Source organism: Diospyros lotus, chromosome 3, assembly GCF_014633365.1.
Source record: "Diospyros lotus cultivar Yz01 chromosome 3, ASM1463336v1, whole genome shotgun sequence".
Classification (NCBI taxonomy): Eukaryota; Viridiplantae; Streptophyta; class Magnoliopsida; order Ericales; family Ebenaceae; genus Diospyros; species Diospyros lotus.
The window spans coordinates 40,618,512-40,638,948 of NC_068340.1; the positions used below are offsets into that span (position 1 = coordinate 40,618,512).

The following is a 20,437-nucleotide window of genomic DNA, read 5'->3' on the forward strand; positions in this document are numbered from 1 at the left end:
AAAAACTATTTTTTAAAATAAAAAATTAAAAAACGTGTTCTGTTTGAAAATTTTGAAAATAAAATTTTATTTAATAAATTTAATTATTTAGTAAATTAAAATTATTTAATATTAATATGTTATTAGCAAATATGTAATCATAAGAATAAAATATAAATAAAAAAAATCAAGAGATGCCATTTAATTAATCATGAATGAAATTTATCCAAATTTCCTTCCATTTTTTGGATTTGGATTCAAAAAGCTTCTGTAAATAGATGAATGTTGACGTTATTGTCGTATATTTTTAGATTGATGTTGTGGATGCGTTGTGTTTGGTTGTGTTGAGAAACAAGGAAAACAGCAATTCATCCCATCTTGCACTTAAAAAAAAAAATCGAATATAAACAAAACCGAAACCCTAACATTGTTCGATGGCTATATTATTATAATATATATATATAGCCTAAAGATATCATTGTCTCAATAGTATTATATTCCAGTTGGAAAAAAGAGGACTACGACGACCCCAACCGCTCGACGGCCGCCCATGGCTCCACCCTAAGCAAGCCTTCCTTGTCTCCTCCACCATTCCCTTCATCTCGTAGCATTCCCCAAAAACACAATGTACGCTTTGGGGTTATCGTCTTTCAGCTGCACTGGCTCCATCAGATCGACGATCATCGAGTCCACCCACTCCGTCGCACCTAGCTAGCGCCACCTTCAGCTCTGCCCTCTTCAACAGCGCATCGCTTCTCTCCATTACATTTATATAATGTTCTTGATACCAACCAATACATTCATATATATATATATATCTTTGAAATATGTCTGGATGGCAATTGCTCTTGTTTTCCAATTTTGACTCTCCTCTATCTCTGCGTGCGTTTGGATTGAAATTCAATTTTTTATTTTATTTTATCTATTTTTAATTTTTCATTCGTTTAATCCCAAACAGAGTGATAGCCATTGATGGAGCTGTTCAAGTTTTCTAGTGGGTACGAATTTCTCCTGATAGAGGATTATCTGATAAAAGTATCTTTTACTGAAAAATAAATTTCAATATAAAATATTTAATGAGAATAAAATAATTTTGTTTTTTAAAATATTTGAGTGAAAAAAATTAAATAGTACACGTAAATAGTTGTATTAACTTTTATGTTATTTTTATATACAACTAAAGGGTTAGTTGGCGTTATGCATGTAAAAATAAAACTAAATAAAAATTTATATTTTAAATAAATTAAGTATTTAAAATAAAATTGGATAAATCTTGTTAACATAATTAATTTTTATATTTAATTAAAAAAATACATAAATACTTTACTCGTAAAAATTTGTAACACAAAAATATGGTGTTGGCTTATAATTAATTTTTGTTCTTTTTGATAAAATAAGTAAAATATTTTATTAGAATAAAGGATTTGTAATACTGTGATATTTTTGTTTCTTTTCTTCTGAATAATAAATAGAAAAAATAATTAGGTGCTCGGTACGAAGCCAAAGCAAAGGAAAAAGGGAATTATATAACGGAAGCCAAAGCAAAGAGGAAAGGGCGGCAAGTCCGGCTGAGAGAGGGAGATCAGAGATGGCAGCTTCGTGTTCAAGAATGGTGGCGGCAGCGGCCGTACGGCGGCAAGTCCTGAACGTGACGGACGCGGCGGCGGAGAGAATACGGCAGCGGAAACGTCCGTTCATCAAGCTCCGCGTGAAGGCCGCGGCTGCAACGGCTTATCCTAAACCCTCAACCATGCAGGTTCGAATCCGATTCCCCCTCCGTCTTTCCTCTGCTTTATGTATATACGTGCGTGTATATGTATCTGCGCTCATCTCTTGCAAATTCTTGCCGTCGTTTGTTTGTGTACTATAGGAGAGATTGGAATCTTTAAATTAAGAGTTCTTGACTTTCTGGCATACGCGAGCGAAATTGAGCATGGATTTGAGGATTTCTGGTGGGAAATAATTGTTTCCTAGGTTCTGAACTAGGCTATTCCTTTTTCTCTAGGTTAATTTGATGTGGTTGCCTTTTCCTTTTCTTCTCTGATCTGGCTTCTGGATATGCTTCCCTAAACCTAGGAATTGGGAAAAATTATTTCCGACAGTTTATGAGAACCATTTTCCTCATAAGAGAACGTTGGCATATCCGTGATTTTCTTGGTTTCATTAGCCATAACAACTAATAAAGTATACAGGTTTGTGGCCAGATACTTTTCATTAACCAAGCTAGCATGAGAAACTGCGAAAGAACTCCAAGGGTAAGAAATTTCCATCTTGGTTAAGAAGAGAGAGGGAAAAATTGTTCTTTGTCACAGGGAGAGGAAATTTTGCACGAAACCTTTTCCTATTATAGCATACCCGACTGGTTATCTTGCTGTAAAACTCTATTCCAACTCCCTTAGCACATCTAAAGCTAATGGAGGCATCGATAAGATACGAGACAAGGCGCATTTTTGGGACATTCCACTGTTTCTCTGAATCCTGCAGCAGCAAGAAGCAGCTGGTTGTATCTAGCTTCCGGGAAGGCCAGGTTGTAGCATTGCAGTGGCAATGTTCCATGAAATTGGACCTTCGACAATTTCCAAAAACTCATCTCTTGCATGCGATGAGTAAGGATGGGACAAGGTATTGTTTCGTAGGAATTCGGATTAACCAAATGCTTACGTTGATTTAGCACCGTGCAACGATCATTCCTTTCTTTTCTTTCTCCCTTAGGACAGCTGTGTAAGTTGGTCGAGCTTAGACCAGCTAGGCGCGCCTCGGCCCTCAGGGGCAGCCTTGGGCTTAGGCGCACCTGGCTTTTTTTTACCTATTTTTATTGTTTAAGGGTTTATTGTTGTAATTTTTAATAGAATCCTAATAGAAAAGGAAACCTTTCAGATTCTAATTCCAATTATAACTAAATACTAATTGGAATTGGTATTTTCTTTAATGCTGTAATTTTTAACAGAATCCTAATAGGATGAGGAAACTTTTCAGATTCTAATTCCAATTATTATAACTAAATACTAATTGGAATTGGTATTTAGTTATTGGAATTGGCATTTTGTTTATTCTTGTAATTTTTAATAGAATCATAATAGGAAAAGGAAAAAGAAACTCTTCAGATTCCAATTCCAATTGTAACTAAATACTAATTGGAATTGGTATTTAGTCATTGGAATTGGTATTTTGTTTATTGTAGTAATTTTTAATAGATTCCTAATAGGAAAGGAAACTTTTCAGATTCCAATTCCAATTATAACTAAATACTAAATAAAAAATAAATTAAAAGAAAAAAAACAAAATAAGAACTCAAATATACATGCATGTAACTTGTTTTAATATTGTTTTTAGTTAGTATATGTTCAATAACATGCTTGTTAATATATTATTAGAAGTTAGGATCTTTTTTATACCTTATTCTTCAACTAGGATATATATATATATATATATTTTTTTTTTTTAAGATAGCATGCGCCTAGTTTCACTAGGCGCGCGCTTCGCCTTGTGCCTCAGGTTCCAACACCCTAGTCCGTCTTGGGTCTCTAATAATTACAAATTATCTTGGAAGGCATAAAGGGGTAAAAGAAAAAATCTTGAAAGGTGGCGATAAATAAAAAATTCATGGAAGTTAAGGGGGGTAAATCGTGAAAAAATCTTGAAAAGTAATGAGAATCTGAAAGCTTGAAAAAAGATATTATCCTAATCTCTTAACATTATGAATCTGGAAGCTGCACATGTAACAAGCTGTTATCCGTAAACTGTTATAGGGAAAAAGATATTATCCTTAACTAGTGGATCACCCATGTCATGCATGGATATCGTAAAAAATATATATATTAAAGTGAAAATTATATAATTTAATAGTTACAATAAATAAAATCACAATAAAAAAGTAAAAAATAAATAAAATAATCGTATTACAATCATGAAAATATAAAAAAAAGATTATAGATTTTGAAAGATTTTTTTTATATGCATTCAAGGGTAGATGAACAATTAAAAGCACATAACTCTATCCCGAAATCACGTAAAAAATAAACCTAAATTAAGATGTAATAAATAAGCAATGCGTAAAAAATACAAAAATTACACAATAATAGGAAAAAAAAATAAACGATAACTAACCTCTTTATTCTGAAATATGCATTCAAGGGTTGACGTTTTTTTTTTTTTTCAATTTTTACGTGTATTTGTCTCGTATGTGCATACCACACGAACCCTCGAGGCCTAATTTTTCTTAGTTGCATTCACATTACTCACTTGACAGAATAGTGGTGCTATGTTACACCAGAAAACTAAACTGGGTTAAAAAATAGAGTTGAAATTTACTAAATAAAAGTAAAAAAGAAGAGAAAATTTGAGAAGAATAATCGAGAAAGGAGAAGAGAGGAAATGGAAGGGTTGAACGGGAATGGAGAGAAAGAAAAGAGAGAGATATTTATTTTCTTTTATTAATTTTTTTCCTTCAAATTCTCATATTTCTCTCAATTTATCAAATCACATGCCATTATTAAAGGTGTGTTTGATTTCATTACCTAAAATTTAATTTTAGGTAATATTGCCTAGAAAATAAAAACCACCTCACACCTTTAGAAAATGAATTCAATGGAAAGAAACTTTAAATACTTGTACCATGCATATTTTTTCATAGAAAAATTAAAAGTGTTTGATTATTTTTCATAGAAAATGTGTAATAATTACATATTTTTCATAGTAAATATGTGTAATCAAACACACTCTAAGTTTCTCTTTTTTCTCACGCTTTGCCACACAATTCGAATCTTACTCAACATAACTTTTAAAACACAAATTTAATTTACATTTAATTTTTCCAAGTCCAAGATATAGCACATTTTCAGAGTAGACTAATGGAAAAAATGAGAATTAAATAAATGACAATAATCAATTAAGTTGAAAAATAAAATTATGATATTTAAAATTATAAAAAATAAATTTAAATTAATTAAATTGTATGTAAAATAAAGATAATTTAAATAATCAATTAATTATATAAATAATAATAATCAAATTTTCAAAATTGATTATCCATACATGACTTTACATATTTCTCCTAACAATTAATTACCATATTTAACACATGTCAAATTTTTAAGGAAGTAAAAAAATAAAAAGTTAAAAAATAAAATTATAACATGTTATATATAAAATTATAATATTTAAAATTATCAGAAAATTAATTTAAATTAATTAAACTATATATAAAATAAAGATAATTTAAACAATCAATTAATTATATAAATGATAATAATCAAATTTTCAAAATTGATTATCCATGATTTTACATATTTCTCCTCACAATCAATTACCACATTTAAGACAGGTCAAATTTTTAAGAAAGTAACAAAAAAAGAAGTTAAAAATTAAAATTATAATATTAAAATTATATATAAAATTATAACATTTAAAAATATATAAAAAAATTAAATTAATTAAACTATATATAAAATAAGAATAATTTAAATAATTATATAAATGATAATAATCAAATTTTCAAAATTGATTCTCCATACATAATTTTACATATTTCTTCTGACAATCAATTACCATATTTAAGACAGATTAAATTTTTAAGAAAGCAACAAAAAAAATAAAGTTAAAAAATAAAATTATAACATTTAAGTTATATATAAAATTATAACATTTAAAATTATAAAAAATAAATTTAAATTAATTAAACTATATAAAATAAAGATAATTTAAATAATTAATTAATTATATAAATGATAATAATCAAATTTTCAAAATTAATTATACATACATGACTTTATATATTTCTTCTGATAATCAATTACTACATTTAAGACATGTCACATTTTTAAGAAAGCAACAAACAAAAATAAAGTTAAAAAACAAAATTATAACATTTAAGTTATATATAAAATTATAATATTTAAAATTATAAGAAAATTAATTTAAATTAATTAAACTATATATAAAATAAAGATAATTTAAATAATCAATTAATTATATACATGATAATAATCAAATTTTCAAAATTGATTATCCATGACTTTACATATTTCTCTTGACAATCAATTACCACATTTAAGATAGGTCAAATTTTTAAAAAATAACAAAAAAAAGTTAAAAAATAAAATTATAATATTTAAATTATATATAAAATTATAACATTTAAAAATATAAAAAAATAAATTAGTTAAACTATATATAAAATAAGAATAATTTAAATAATCAATTAATTATATAAATGATAATAATCAAATTTTCAAAATTGATTATTCATACATGACTTTATATATTTCTTCTGACAATCAATTTTTAAGAAAGCAATAAAAAAAATAAAGTTAAAAAATAAAATTCTAATATTTAAAATTATAAAAAAATAAATTTAAATTAATTAAACTATATAACATAAAGATAATTTAAATAATTAATTAATTATATAAATGATAATAATCAAAATTTTAAAATTAATTATACATACATAATTTTACATATTTCTCCTGATAATCAATTACCACATTTAAGATATGTCACATTTTTAAGAAAGTAACAAACAAAAATAAAGTTAAAAAATAAAATTATAATATTTAAGTTATATATAAAATTATAAAATTTAAATTATAAAAAATAAATTTAAAATAATTAAACTATATATAAAATAAAGACAATTTAAATAATTAATTAATTATATAAATAAGAATAATAAAAATTTTAAAATTGATTATCCATACATGACTTTACATATTCCTCCTAACAATCAATTATCACATTTAAAACAAGTTACATTTTTAAAAAAACAACAAAAAAATAAAGTTAAAAAATAAAATTATAACATTTAAAATTATAAAAAAATAAATTTAAATTAATTAAACTATATATAAATAAAAAAAATAAAAAATTTACTTGACAGTCGGTATTCGACAATATTACCTAATATCTCAAGATTTCTCCCGATTTAAAAAGGTCTTATTTTTTTGTAATTTATTTTAATTAAAATTTTATGCTAATATTTAAAAATTAATAATATGGATAAATTAATAATATTTATCTTGACTCTTCATATACCTTACACATTTTCCAAACACTATTTAACAATGAAAAAAATCATTTACATGTTCCAACAACTACATGTTTTTCACAAGTATAGACTTAATTAATGACCTATAAAAATTCCATTTCGAGTAAACAAAAAAAATTAAAAAAACATAATAAAATATCAAAATAGTAACTGGAAATGAGTGGGAAAAAATTTGACGACTGTTTTGTTATAATAAATATATAGATTATAAAAAAATAAATTTAAATAATTAATTAATTATATAAATAATAATAATCAAAATTTTAAATTTGATTATCCATACATGACTTTACATATTCCTCCTAATAATCAATTATCACATTTAAGACAAGTTACATTTTTAAAAAAGCAACAAAACAAATAAAGTTAAAAAAATAAAATTATAACATTTAAGTTATATATAAAATTATAAAAAAATAAATTTAAATTAATTAAACTATATATAAATAAAAAAATAAAAAATTTACTTGACAGTCGGTATTCGACAATATTACCTAATATCTCAAGATTTCTCCCGATTTAAAAAAGTCTTATTTTTTTATAATTTATTTTAATTAAAATTTTATGTTAATATTTAAAAATTAATAATATGGATAAATTAATAATATTTATCTTGACTCTTCACATACCTTACACATTCTCCAAACACTATTTAACTATAAAAAAAATCATTTACATGTTCCAACAATTGCATGTTTTTCACAAATATAGATTTAATTAATGACCTATAAAAATTCCATTTCGAGTAAGCAGAAAAAATTAAAAAACCATAATAAAATATCAAAATAGTAACTGGAAATGAGCGGGAAAAAATTTGACGACTGTTTTGTTATAATATATATATAGATTTGTAGGCATTAATATTGGTGCTTTATCTTCTCTTATCTGGATCCATAATTTATTTGCAACAACTTATCTTATCTCTCAAGGTTGTTATGACTCTGAAAACCTCATCAAAAGCTATTATTATCTTTGATCTGTTCTTGGGGGAAAAGATGTTGGTGCATTATCTTGTCATATATGGCTGCATAATTTGTTAGCAAACAAATTAAGTTCTCTCTCAAGTTTGTTATGAATCTGAAAGCCTTATCAGAATCTATTAACTGTGATTTGTTCTGGTGCAAAAGATATCGCTGCATTATCTTCTCCTATCTGGGTGCACTGTTCGATTTGAAAACTCAACTTGTCTCTCAAGTTTGGTTCTTTATACATAGGCAAGCTCCCATGAGAAGAAAGGACACGCTTGTCACGGTCTGGCCGCGATTGGTTTGCTCTCCTAGTTCCGATGTGAACTAGGAAGGTGCAGGAACAGAACAAGAACAGAGAGCTTGAATGGTGGGGATAAATTAAAAAAAAAAAAAAAATCTTGAAAGTTTAGGGGAATAAATGATGAAAAAAATCTTAAAAAGTAATTTGAATCTGAAAGCTTGACAAAAGATGTTATCCTAATCTCTTATCATATAGGCTCAATCAAAATATAATGCATAAAAATAAAAATAAAAATTTATTTACCACGTTATTTTTACGTAATTACACTTGATTTTTTCTTAGTATAAGATATTTTTGAGTGGGTTCATCTTTACAAAAATTATGAATCAATTCTAGATGTCACATGAAAAGCGATAATGTAATATGGAATTATCTTGGAAGGTATAAGGGGGTAAAGAAAAAATCTTGAAAGATGGGGATGGTAAATCATGATTTTTTTTTAAAAGTATTGTGAATTTGAAGGCTTGACAAAAGATATAACTGCCTTATCTTCTCTTATCTAGGTGTTCTGTTTGTTTTTAAATCTTATCTAGGTGCACTGTTTGATTTTAAATCACTGCCTTATCTTCTCTTAACTTGCGTCTCAAGTCTGGTTATCTATATGTAGGCAAGCTCACATGAGAAAAAGCACATGTTTTCGTTGATATTTCTTTTCTTCTCTTGGTATTTTGCTCATGTCTTTCTTGGTCTGATGTCCTGCGGAATTTGCTCTGTTCCGCAGCAACTTCTGTTTTTGAGGGAATTGCCTCAATCGATTCACGATGGCCATCTTGAAGAATCATCTTGAACTGGTACAAAGGTATGGCTAGAGGCTACAGCTGTGGTACTTTTATTGTTAAACTGTTGATTGATTAATTCTGTCCATTTTGGTTTACTTGGGTTGATTATATCTCATTGTTATATCAATTATTTATGTGATTAGTTCAATTGAATATATCTCATTGATCGAGTGGCATGTGGGCATGAGGTCAACATTCTTATAATAAATTTCCTTTTGACATGGTAAAATCATATTTTTATTAAAAGAGTCATTAGAGAATATAATAATATTGCTATTTTTGCAATAACTGACAATTGCAATGGGTATGTTCGTTTTGGATGTATAGTCATTGATTAATAATATCATTTTCTATCTATACATCCTAGTTAGTGAATTCTTTGTTTTTCACATTATAGGCAATGTAATATGTAGTGATTCTCTTTAATACATAACTTAAATTCTGTTTGTCCTACTGTAAGCACCCCCGCCCGGATATCCCAACCGCCCGGTCTATCTGAACGAGAGCGCCTACATGGAGGGAGAAGAAACAAACACAAGACAAAAATACCCTGACATGCATACATACGAAAAATACAACAGTGGAAGTAAAACAATTTACATGCACACCCACAAGTACCTTGCTGGAACAATAGTCAAAGAGTATATAAACATATACAGACATCTGTGCCAACATTAAAAGATACAAGGAACAACCGGGCACAGTCAAAAATGAGAGTCAGAACCCCTAACAAAACATCAGAGAAAACGGGGCAGCTAACTGTACACCCTACCGACACGGCTGGCTGCTAGGTGGCGCGGTTCTCGCCCTCGACTTTTGCTTTACCCTTACCTGGAATGATGGAAAGTGCAAAACTCAGCAAGTTTATATGAAAAGGAAGGCTATAAACGAAACAGAAGAGGAGATCACCCCAAATATAAACCCACATGTACACACAAGCCATGTGACGCAACAACGCAACAGTGCACCATAATAAAACACATAACGGTCCTTGGGGCCCACATAAAAACACCAGGCACCCAAGTCCCAAACCAACCTGCCGCTGCCCTGAAAGACAATTTAGATCCCCAACAAACCTGTGCGCACTGTCTCGGGGCGGTACTCCCGTCACCCGTATCCCTGCCGGTACTGCCGACAGTCGAGCCATAAGCTCCTTCGGAACGGTACTCCCGACCGAGAACTAATAACTACCCGTAACCATGCAATGCATATAAAATGCAAGGCGTAATGAGCATCAACGTGATACAAGGCGCCCATTAATCCAGGTATCAGGCCACGCTCGGCCCATATAGTAAATCACACGCAATGCATATGCCCGTGCTGGATGCAACCTGACCAATCTAGAATGTCCGTGATCAAGCATAACTAAGTCATGATAATCCCACATGCAGCCCGTACCCATGTGCATACCAAACCATGCAACAAGAATAAAACATGACCAGGCATGCTATAATCACATAACGGCAGAGCTAGTCAGCAGTGCCTGACACCGGTTAGCGGTCCGTGACTAGGAGAGACCTTCTAACGGCCTAAGATAGACCGTACAATAGTCACACCGTCACCGAACAGCTAACCATTGCCCCCACTGCCCAACCGCTCTAGCCAATAAATAACCAAAAATCCAATAACAATACCCGACAGCTAAGAACCTAGCCCCGGGTGAGTACGACATCATTCTCATAGGCTTGGGGGTGGTACAAACCCCCGTAGGCAATCAACAAATAATACCCTCGAAACCAGGTTAATAAATTAAATTATTAAACACACCGCTTAAATTCCATAATTTATTAACAGCCAAATCCAATGAAGGGAGGTCAAAGTTATACAAACTGCAATATTCCAATTATTGACAAAATTAATAAAATTGGGCCCCAAATAAAATTTCAACCGCGGAGAATATTAATTACTAGTTTAATTACATACTTGGATAATTAAATCAGGGATTAAACGGAGTTTAATCTAATTTTTGAAGCCCAAAATCTCTCAAAATCCTTACGCACGCTGCTATATTTTCTGCCAAAATTTTGCTCACTGTTTGATATAAAAAGAAGCCCGAAATCAGGCTTAAATCGCGGCCAAAATTGAGTGAAGGAAGAGGCGCCACGTGGCAACATGCGGCTGGCCGTTGGAGGCCACCGCCTCATTGACAAAACGACGTCGTTTTGACGCCTATGGCTGATTAAAAATTAGCCCAAAACTCGGCCTCGCGCGCGCAGCACTTGCGGATCGATCTCGCGTTCACGCCCACGCCCGCATGCCCGCGAACCGCCCGCGCCCAAGCTCGCCTTTAACCTTATACCGCAGCCATTAAATTTAAAGGGACCCTTGGTCCCTTTTACGGAAACCGCACCAGTCGCCCCCAACTTCCATTATTTACACAATCACCCCCTATATTAATTACTTTAATGCCCGAAACTTCTAAAAATCCCACAATTGAATTTATTTTAATTTTTTTCTCTAATTCCAGAAATTCCTAAAATAATTAAATTAACCATCTTAATTACTTATTTCCTTAAAATCTCATAATTTAATTTTATTTAATCACAACAAATTATTTTAATATTTCTTTTAAATTAAACAATTTCAAAATTAATTTAATTTGCCATTTACGGAGCGTTACACCTACTATCTTTATATACGTCTTTCAACAACCTTGCGATAAAAGATGTTTTTTTCTGTGTGTTAAAGAACGGACAATTAAAGTAATAGCTGCTTTATTGCTAGTAGTTATTGCTCTAACCAAGGGCGGAGTGTCCAAGATTGTTGTGGGAACAAAAAATTCAATAGATAAATATAATTATATGCATCCATATATATTAACATATAGACTCAATCAAAATATAATTCTTGAAAATAAAAATAAAATTGAATATATATGTACCTAAATATTTTCACAAAATTACACTTTTTTTTTTTTTTATAAGATATTAGGGTGGGGTCATCTTTACAAAAATTATGAGTCAATTCCAATTGTCACAAGAAAAGCCATAATGTAATAAAATTATCTCGGAAGGTAAAAGGGGGTTAAAAGAAAAAATCTTAAAGGTTGGGGATAAATAAAAAAAAGTATTCAATGTTTAGGGGGATAAATGATGAAAAAATCTTGAAAAGTAATCTGAATCTGAAAGATTGACAAAAGATATTATCCTAATTTCTTAACATATTAGCTCGATTAAAATATAATGCTTTAAAATAAAAATTTATGTTCCCTGTTATTTTTACATAACTAGTGATAAATCCGTACGATACATGGAAAAGTTTAATTTAAAAATAAAATATTAAATTCGTTATTTTAAATAATTCTAACAGAATTAATAATTACAATTTTTTTTCCTTTAATATTCAATCTTTTTATCAAAATTTAAGTTTAATTAATTATTCGCTATTCAATATGCTAATGGAGAACACTCTTAATTCAATGTACCGTTATTTAATGTGCTAAAGAATAATTAACACATTAAGTATGTATTTATAAATTTATTTATTTATAAATAAATATTATAAAATTTATAATATATCCACTTAAAGATGTTTGTTATTTTTTATTTATTATATTATAAATATAAATTAAAATTCTTAAATGTGAGTAAGAATAAGTTTTTTAATAATAACTAAACTTTAAAAATATGAATTTTGATTTCTTTCATAGTCTTAAAAATGTGATACCTTAAATATTAATTAACATTGAAAAATCCAAACATTTGACAACCTTAAATATTTTTTTATGAATTTGTTAAGATATCACATTTTCAAGACTATAATATAATTATTAAAGTAAAATTAATAATTAATTAATCACCATTGATTGACACTTGGCAAAATACTATGCCTGACTATCCTATTTTAATATCATATATATATATATATAAAATATATATATAGAATAAAGATATAAAGATAAGATTTTAAATAAATGAATAATTTTTTATGACTTAATTAATAGTTCAAGTTGTCTGTTAATATTTCTCAGAAAACCTATGCAAATTTAATATAAATTTTAGAGGCAAAAATAGCTCAGCAGATTTTTGGAGGGAAATAAAATTTGCAAACTATTTTACTTTAATATAATATATTATATATTATTATATTATATAAAGATAAGATTTTATTTAATGGAGAATTTTTTGTAACTTAATTAATACTTTAAGTGACTATTCATATTCCTCAAATAGTATTTATTTTTATTTGATTGATAGATTAATTAAATATTTAATATTCACATAATAATGTATTAGAAAACCCATGATTAGCATTGAAAAACTCATGTATTTAAAATTTATTGTTAATTTTACAGTAATTAGTACTTATTATTTCAAAACAATTAAAAATTTTAGATTATTAATGCAATAAGTACTAAATGCAAATTATTAATGCAAGTTTTGGAGGGAAATTTTTTTTTTTCAAACTATCCTACTTTTATATATATAAAGATTACGCTTGATTTTTTCTTAGTATAAGATATTTTTTGGGGGGTTCATCTTTACAAAAATTTTGAATCAATTCTAGATGTAACGCCCCGTTAATGGTGATTTAAATTAATTTTGGGGTTGTTTGATTTAAAAGAAATATTAAAATAATTTGTTGTGATTAAATAAAATTAAAATAATTAATTTATTTATTTTAGGAATTTCTGGAATTTCAAAAAAATTAAAATAAATTTAATTGTGGGATTTTCAGAAGTTTTGGGCATTACTGTAATTAATATAGGGGGTGAAAGTGTGATTTATGGAAGTTAGAGGTGGCTGGTGCGAATTGCGGAAAGGTCGAAAATTCACTTTAAATATAACCTAAGTCATATATAGGTTGAAGAAGCATGCGGGCGTGAGCGGTCGCGCGCGAGGCAGGCGTAGGCGAGGTCGAGGGATCGAATTCAGGGGGGGGCTGCGCGCACGAGGGCTGATTTTTAATCAGCCAAGCGTCCCAAAACGACGTCGTTTTGGGATAGAGGCGGTGGCCTCCAGCGGCTGCCCGCGCGCTGCCACGTGCCTGCCCCTTAGCCGCTTCTTTTTTGCCGCATTTAAGCTCGATTTCGGGCGTGTTTCTATGCAAGTGAACAGTGAGAAAAATTACAGAAAATTTTAGGGAGCTCACGACGTGAAACTGAGAGATTTTGGGCTTCAAATCAGGATTAGATCGAGTTTAATCAGCGATTTAATTATCCAGGTATGTAAACAAGCTAGTAATTAATATTCTTTGCGGTCGAAATTTTATTTAGAGCCCAATTTTATTAATTTTGGCAATAATTGGGATATTGCAGTTTGTATAACTTTGACCGTGTTTGGTCAAATCGAGCCTAAGGCTATCTTCGGAAAGGCAAGTTCTTTATACCCTCATTGTTGATTCTTTCGTTATCAATTTATTTGACCTCCCTTCGTTGGTTTTGGCTGTTAATAAATTATGGAATTTAAAACAGTGTGTTTTAAAATTTAATTTATTAAACTAGTCTCGAGGGTTTTATTCGTTGGTTGCCTACGGGGGTTTGTGCCACACCCAAGCCTATGGGAATGATGCCGTACTCACCCGGGGCTAGGTTCTTAGCTGTTTGAGTATTATTATAGATTTTTGGTTATTTATTGGCTAGAGCGGTTGTGCAGTGGGGGCAAGGATCGACGGCTCGGTGACGGTGTGACTCTCGTACGGTATATCTTAGGCTGTCGGATGGTCTCTACTAGTCACTGATCACTGACCGGTGCCAAACACTGCTGACTAGTTCTGCCGTTATGTGATTATAGCATGCCTGGTTATGTTTTATTCTTGTTGCATGGTTTGGTATGCACATGGGTACGGGCTGCATGTTGGGATTATCATGATTTGGTTATGCTCGATCACGGACATTCTAGGTTGGTCAGGTTGCATCCAGTACGGGCATATGCATCGCGTGTGATTTACTATATGGGCAGAGCATAACCTGATGCCTGGATGTATGGGCGCCTTGTATCACGTTGATGCTCACTACGCCATTGCATTTTATATCCATTGCATGGTTATTGGTAGTATTTAGTTCTCGGACGGGGTACCGTTTCGAGCGAGCCTATGGCTCGGCTGTTGGGAGTACCGACAGGGATACGAGTGACGGGAGTACTGCCCCGGGACAGTGCGCACAGGTTTGTTGAGGATCCATGTTGCCTTTCAGGGCAGTGGCAGGTTGGTATGGGACTTGGGTGCCAGGTGTTTTATGTGGGCCCCAAGGTCCGGTATGTGTTTTTATTATGCGGCACTGTTGCGTCACATGGCTTGTGTATACATGTGGGTTTATGTTTGGAGTGATCTTTTCTTCTGTTTCATTTACATCCTTTCTTTTCATATAAACTTGCTGAGTCTTGCGACTCACATTGCTTTCCATCATTCCAGGTAAGGGTAAAGCAAAAGTCGAGGGCGAGGACTGCGCCACCTAGCAGCTAGCCGTGTCAGTAGGGTGTACAGTTAGTTGCTCCCGTTTTCTCTGATGTTTTGTTAGGAGTTCTGACTCTCATTTTTGACTGTGCCCGGTTGTTCCTTGTATCTTTTATTGTTGGCACAGGTGTCTGTATATTTTTATATATTCCTTGACTACTGTTCCAGCAGGGTACTTGTGGGTGTGCATGTATATTGTTTTGCTTCCGCTGTTGTATTTTTGTATGTATGCATGCTAGGGTATTTTTGTCTTATGTCTATCTCTCTTTCCTTTATGTAAGTACTTTCGTTCGGATAGACCGGGTGGTTGAGATATCCGGCCAGGGGTGCTTACACTAGATGTCACAAGAAAAGCCATAATGTAATATGAAATTATCTTGAAAGGTATAAGGGGGTCAAAGAAAAAATCTTGAAAGGTGGGGATGGTAAATCTTGCAAAGTATCGTGAATTTGAAGGCTTGAGAAAAGATATAACTGCCTTATCTTCTCTTAACTTGCGTCTCAAGTTTGGTTATCTATATATAGGCAAGCTCTCATGAGAAAAAGGCACACGTCTTTGTTGATATTTCTCGTCTTATCTTGGTCTTCTGCTCATGTCTTTCTTGGTCTGATGTCCTGCGGAATTTGCTCTGTTCCGCAGCAACTTCTGTTTTTGAGGGAATTGCCTCAATCGATTCACAGTCGCCATCTTGAAGAATTATCTTGAACTGGTACAAAGGTATGGCTAGAGGCTACAGCTGTGGTACTTTTATTGTTAACTGTTGATTGATTAATTCTGTCCATTTTGGTTTACTTGGGTTGTCTCCATGTATATTATATCAATTATTTATGTGATTAGTTCAATTGAGTATATGTCATTGATTGAGTTGCATGTGGGCATAAGGTCAACATTCTTATAATAAATTTCCTTTTGACATGGTAAAATCATGATTTTATTTAAAGATTCATCAAAGAATAAAATAATATTGCTATTTTTGCAATAACTGACAATTGCAATGGGTGTGTTCGTTTTGGATGTATGGTTATTGATTAATAATATCATTTGCTATCATCTATACATCCTAGTTTTTGAATTCTTTGTTTTTCACATTGTACGCAATACAAATTTTAATGATTCTTTTTAATACATAAGTTAAATTCTTATGTTTATATAAGTGTTTCAACAACCTTGTGATAAAAGATTTTTTTTTTCTTTGTGTTAAACAACGAATAATGAAAATAATATCTGTTTTACTACTGGTAGTTATAGCTCTAACTAGAGGCAGAACGTCACTGTATTGGGGACCAAATTCAATAGTAGAATATGATTATTGAATTTGGATAGGCTTAATTAAAATAATGTTTAAAAATAAAAATAAAATTAAAAATATATGCACCTCGTTATTTTTATAAAATTACACTTGATTTTTTGTTATTATAAGATATTGCGGTGGGGCCATCTTTAGAAGAATTATGAATCAATTCTAAATGTTAGAAGAAATGCCATAAAGTAATACGAGATTATCTTAGAAGGTATAAGGTGGTAAAACAAAAAATCTTTTAAAGTAATTTGAACTTGAAAGCCTGATAAAAGATATTGTCCTATTCACTAAATATTATGAAAAATCTTGAAAAGTAATATGAATTTGAAAGCTTGACAAAAGATATTATCCTAATCTCTTAACATTTAGGTTTAATAAAAATATAATGTTTAAAAATAAAATTCAAAATATATAATGATTCTTTGTTTTTTACGTTGTACGCAATGCAATATGTAATGATTCTCTTTAATACATAAGTTAAATTCTTTTGTCTTACTATATTTATACAATTGCATCAACAACCTTGGGATAAAAAAAAAAAAATTCTCTGTTACACAATGAACAATTAAAATAATATTTACTTTACTATTGGTAGTTATAGCTCTAACTAGGGGCAGAATGTCACAAACATTGTATTGGGGACCAAATTCAATAGTTGAATATGATTATATGTGTAACATCCCGCATCGAGCGATAAAAAGGACCGAAACAACTTACCCTGATAGGCCTACACGAACTTTCCAAGAGGGTCACCCATCCCTGGATTACCCCAGGTCAAGCACGCTTAACTTGAGAGTTCTTTGCCAACATTCAGCCCAAAAGGTATCCAGCTGGTGTTGTTTCCTTCCTTACTTATCCTCGATATATACTATCCTCTTCTGGGCTCCCAGGGTATTACATTCTCCCCCCCTTGAGCACATGACGTCCTCGTCATGCGACCTTACAACTGGTCTCAAACTTTCTCCCCTTTGGAGGCTACCATCCTAAAAGCCTGCCAGGAGTCGCTCTTTGATCAGACTGCCTTCTCCAAGAGTCGGCTCTGATACCACCTGTAACATCCCACATCGAACGATAGGAAGGACCGAAACAACTTACCCTGATAGGCCTACACGAACTTTCCAAGGGGGTCACCCATCCCTGGATTATCCCAGGTCAAGCACGCTTAACTTGAGAGTTCTTTGCCAACATTCAGCCCAAAAGGTATCCAGCTGATGTTGTTTCCTTCCTTACTTATCCTCGATATATACTATCCTCTTCTGGGCTCCCAGGGTATTACATTCTCCCCCCCTTGAGCACATGACGTCCTCGTCATGCGACCTTACAACTGGTCTCAAACTTTCTCCCCTTTGGAGGCTACCATCCTAAAAGCCTGCCAGGAGTCGCTCTTTGATCAGACCGCCTTCTCCAAGAGTCGGCTCTGATACCACCTGTAACATCCCACATCGAGCGATAGGAAGGACCGAAACAACTTACCCTGATAGGCCTACACGAACTTTCCAAGGGGGTCACCCATCCCTGGATTACCCCAGGTCAAGCACGCTTAACTTGAGAGTTCTTTGCCAACATTCAGCCCAAAAGGTATCCAGCTGGTGTTGTTTCCTTCCTTACTTATCCTCGATATATACTATCCTCTTCTGGGCTCCCAGGGTATTACATTCTCCCCCCCTTGAGCACATGACGTCCTCGTCATGCGACCTTACAACTGGTCTCAAACTTTCTCCCCTTTGGAGGCTACCATCCTAAAAGCCTGCCAGGAGTCGCTCTTTGATCAGACCGCCTTCTCCAAGAGTCGGCTCTGATACCACCTGTAACATCCCACATCGAGCGATAGGAAGGACCGAAACAACTTACCCTGATAGGCCTACACGAACTTTCCAAGGGGGTCACCCATCCCTGGATTACCCCAGGTCAAGCACGCTTAACTTGAGAGTTCTTTGCCAACATTCAGCCCAAAAGGTATCCAGCTGGTGTTGTTTCCTTCCTTACTTATCCTCGATATATACTATCCTCTTCTGGGCTCCCAGGGTATTACATTCTCCCCCCCTTGAGCACATGACGTCCTCGTCATGCGACCTTACAACTGGTCTCAAACTTTCTCCCCTTTGGAGGCTACCATCCTAAAAGCCTGCCAGGAGTCGCTCTTTGATCAGACCGCCTTCTCCAAGAGTCGGCTCTGATACCACCTGTAACATCCCACATCGAGCGATAGGAAGGACCGAAACAACTTACCCTGATAGGCCTACACGAACTTTCCAAGGGGGTCACCCATCCCTGGATTACCCCAGGTCAAGCACGCTTAACTTGAGAGTTCTTTGCCAACATTCAGCCCAAAAGGTATCCAGCTGGTGTTGTTTTCTTCCTTACTTATCCTCGATATATACTATCCTCTTCTGGGCTCCCAGGGTATTACATTCTCCCCCCCTTGAGCACATGACGTCCTCGTCATGCGACCTTACAACTGGTCTCAAACTTTCTCCCTTTTGGAGGCTACCATCCTAAAAGCCTGCCAGGAGTCGCTCTTTGATCAGACCGCCTTCTCCAAGAGTCGGCTCTGATACCACCTGTAACATCCCACATCGAGCGATAGGAAGGACCGAAACAACTTACCCTGATAGGCCTACACGAACTTTTCAAGGGGGTCACCCATCCCTGGATTACCCCAGGTCAAGCACGCTTAACTTGAGAGTTCTTTGCCAACATTCAGCCCAAAAGGTATCCAGCTGGTGTTGTTTCTTTCCTTACTTATCCTCGATATATACTATCCTCTTCTGGGCTCCCAGGGTATTACATTCTCCCCCCCTTGAGCACATGACGTCCTCGTCATGCGACCTTACAACTGGTCTCAAACTTTCTCCCCTTTGGAGGCTACCATCCTAAAAGCCTGCCAGGAGTCGCTCTTTGATCAGACTGCCTTCTCCAAGAGTCGGCTCTGATACCACCTGTAACATCCCACATCGAGCGATAGGAAGGACCGAAACAACTTACCCTGATAGGCCTACACGAACTTTCCAAGGGGGTCACCCATCCCTGGATTACCCCAGGTCAAGCACGCTTAACTTGAGAGTTCTTTGCCAACATTCAGCCCAAAAGGTATCCAGCTGGTGTTGTTTCCTTCCTTACTTATCCTCGATATATACTATCCTCTTCTGGGCTCCCAGGGTATTACATTCTCCCCCCCTTGAGCACATGACGTCCTCGTCATGCGACCTTACAACTGGTCTCAAACTTTCTCCCCTTTGGAGGCTACCATCCTAAAAGCCTGCCAGGAGTCGCTCTTTGATCAGACCGCCTTCTCCAAGAGTCGGCTCTGATACCACCTGTAACATCCCACATCGAGCGATAGGAAGGACCGAAACAACTTACCCTGATAGGCCTACACGAACTTTCCAAGGGGGTCACCCATCCCTGGATTACCCCAGGTCAAGCACGCTTAACTTGAGAGTTCTTTGCCAACATTCAGCCCAAAAGGTATCCAGCTGGTGTTGTTTCCTTCCTTACTTATCCTCGATATATACTATCCTCTTCTGGGCTCCCAGGGTATTACATTCTCCCCCCCTTGAGCACATGACGTCCTCGTCATGCGACCTTACAACTGGTCTCAAACTTTCTCCCCTTTGGAGGCTACCATCCTAAAAGCCTGCCAGGAGTCGCTCTTTGATCAGACCGCCTTC

At 33.2% G+C, this 20,437-nt stretch overlaps 1 protein-coding gene across 5 annotated transcripts in view; it reads left to right on the top strand.

The window, feature by feature from the left end:
• The first annotated feature begins 1,490 nt into the window (after window positions 1–1,490).
• Window positions 1,491–20,437, top strand: part of LOC127797626 (zinc finger CCCH domain-containing protein 48-like) — a 32,467-nt gene continuing 13,520 nt past the window's right edge. For 3 of the 5 annotated variants that reach the window (XM_052330697.1, XM_052330694.1, XM_052330693.1), the window contains exons 1-3: window positions 1,491–1,735; window positions 9,015–9,092; window positions 16,106–16,183. The gene's annotated coding sequence lies outside the window, so the exon portion shown is untranslated. The remainder of the gene's footprint in view (window positions 1,736–9,014; window positions 9,093–16,105; window positions 16,184–20,437) is intronic. The other 2 variants (XM_052330695.1, XM_052330696.1) reach the window with 2 other exon arrangements.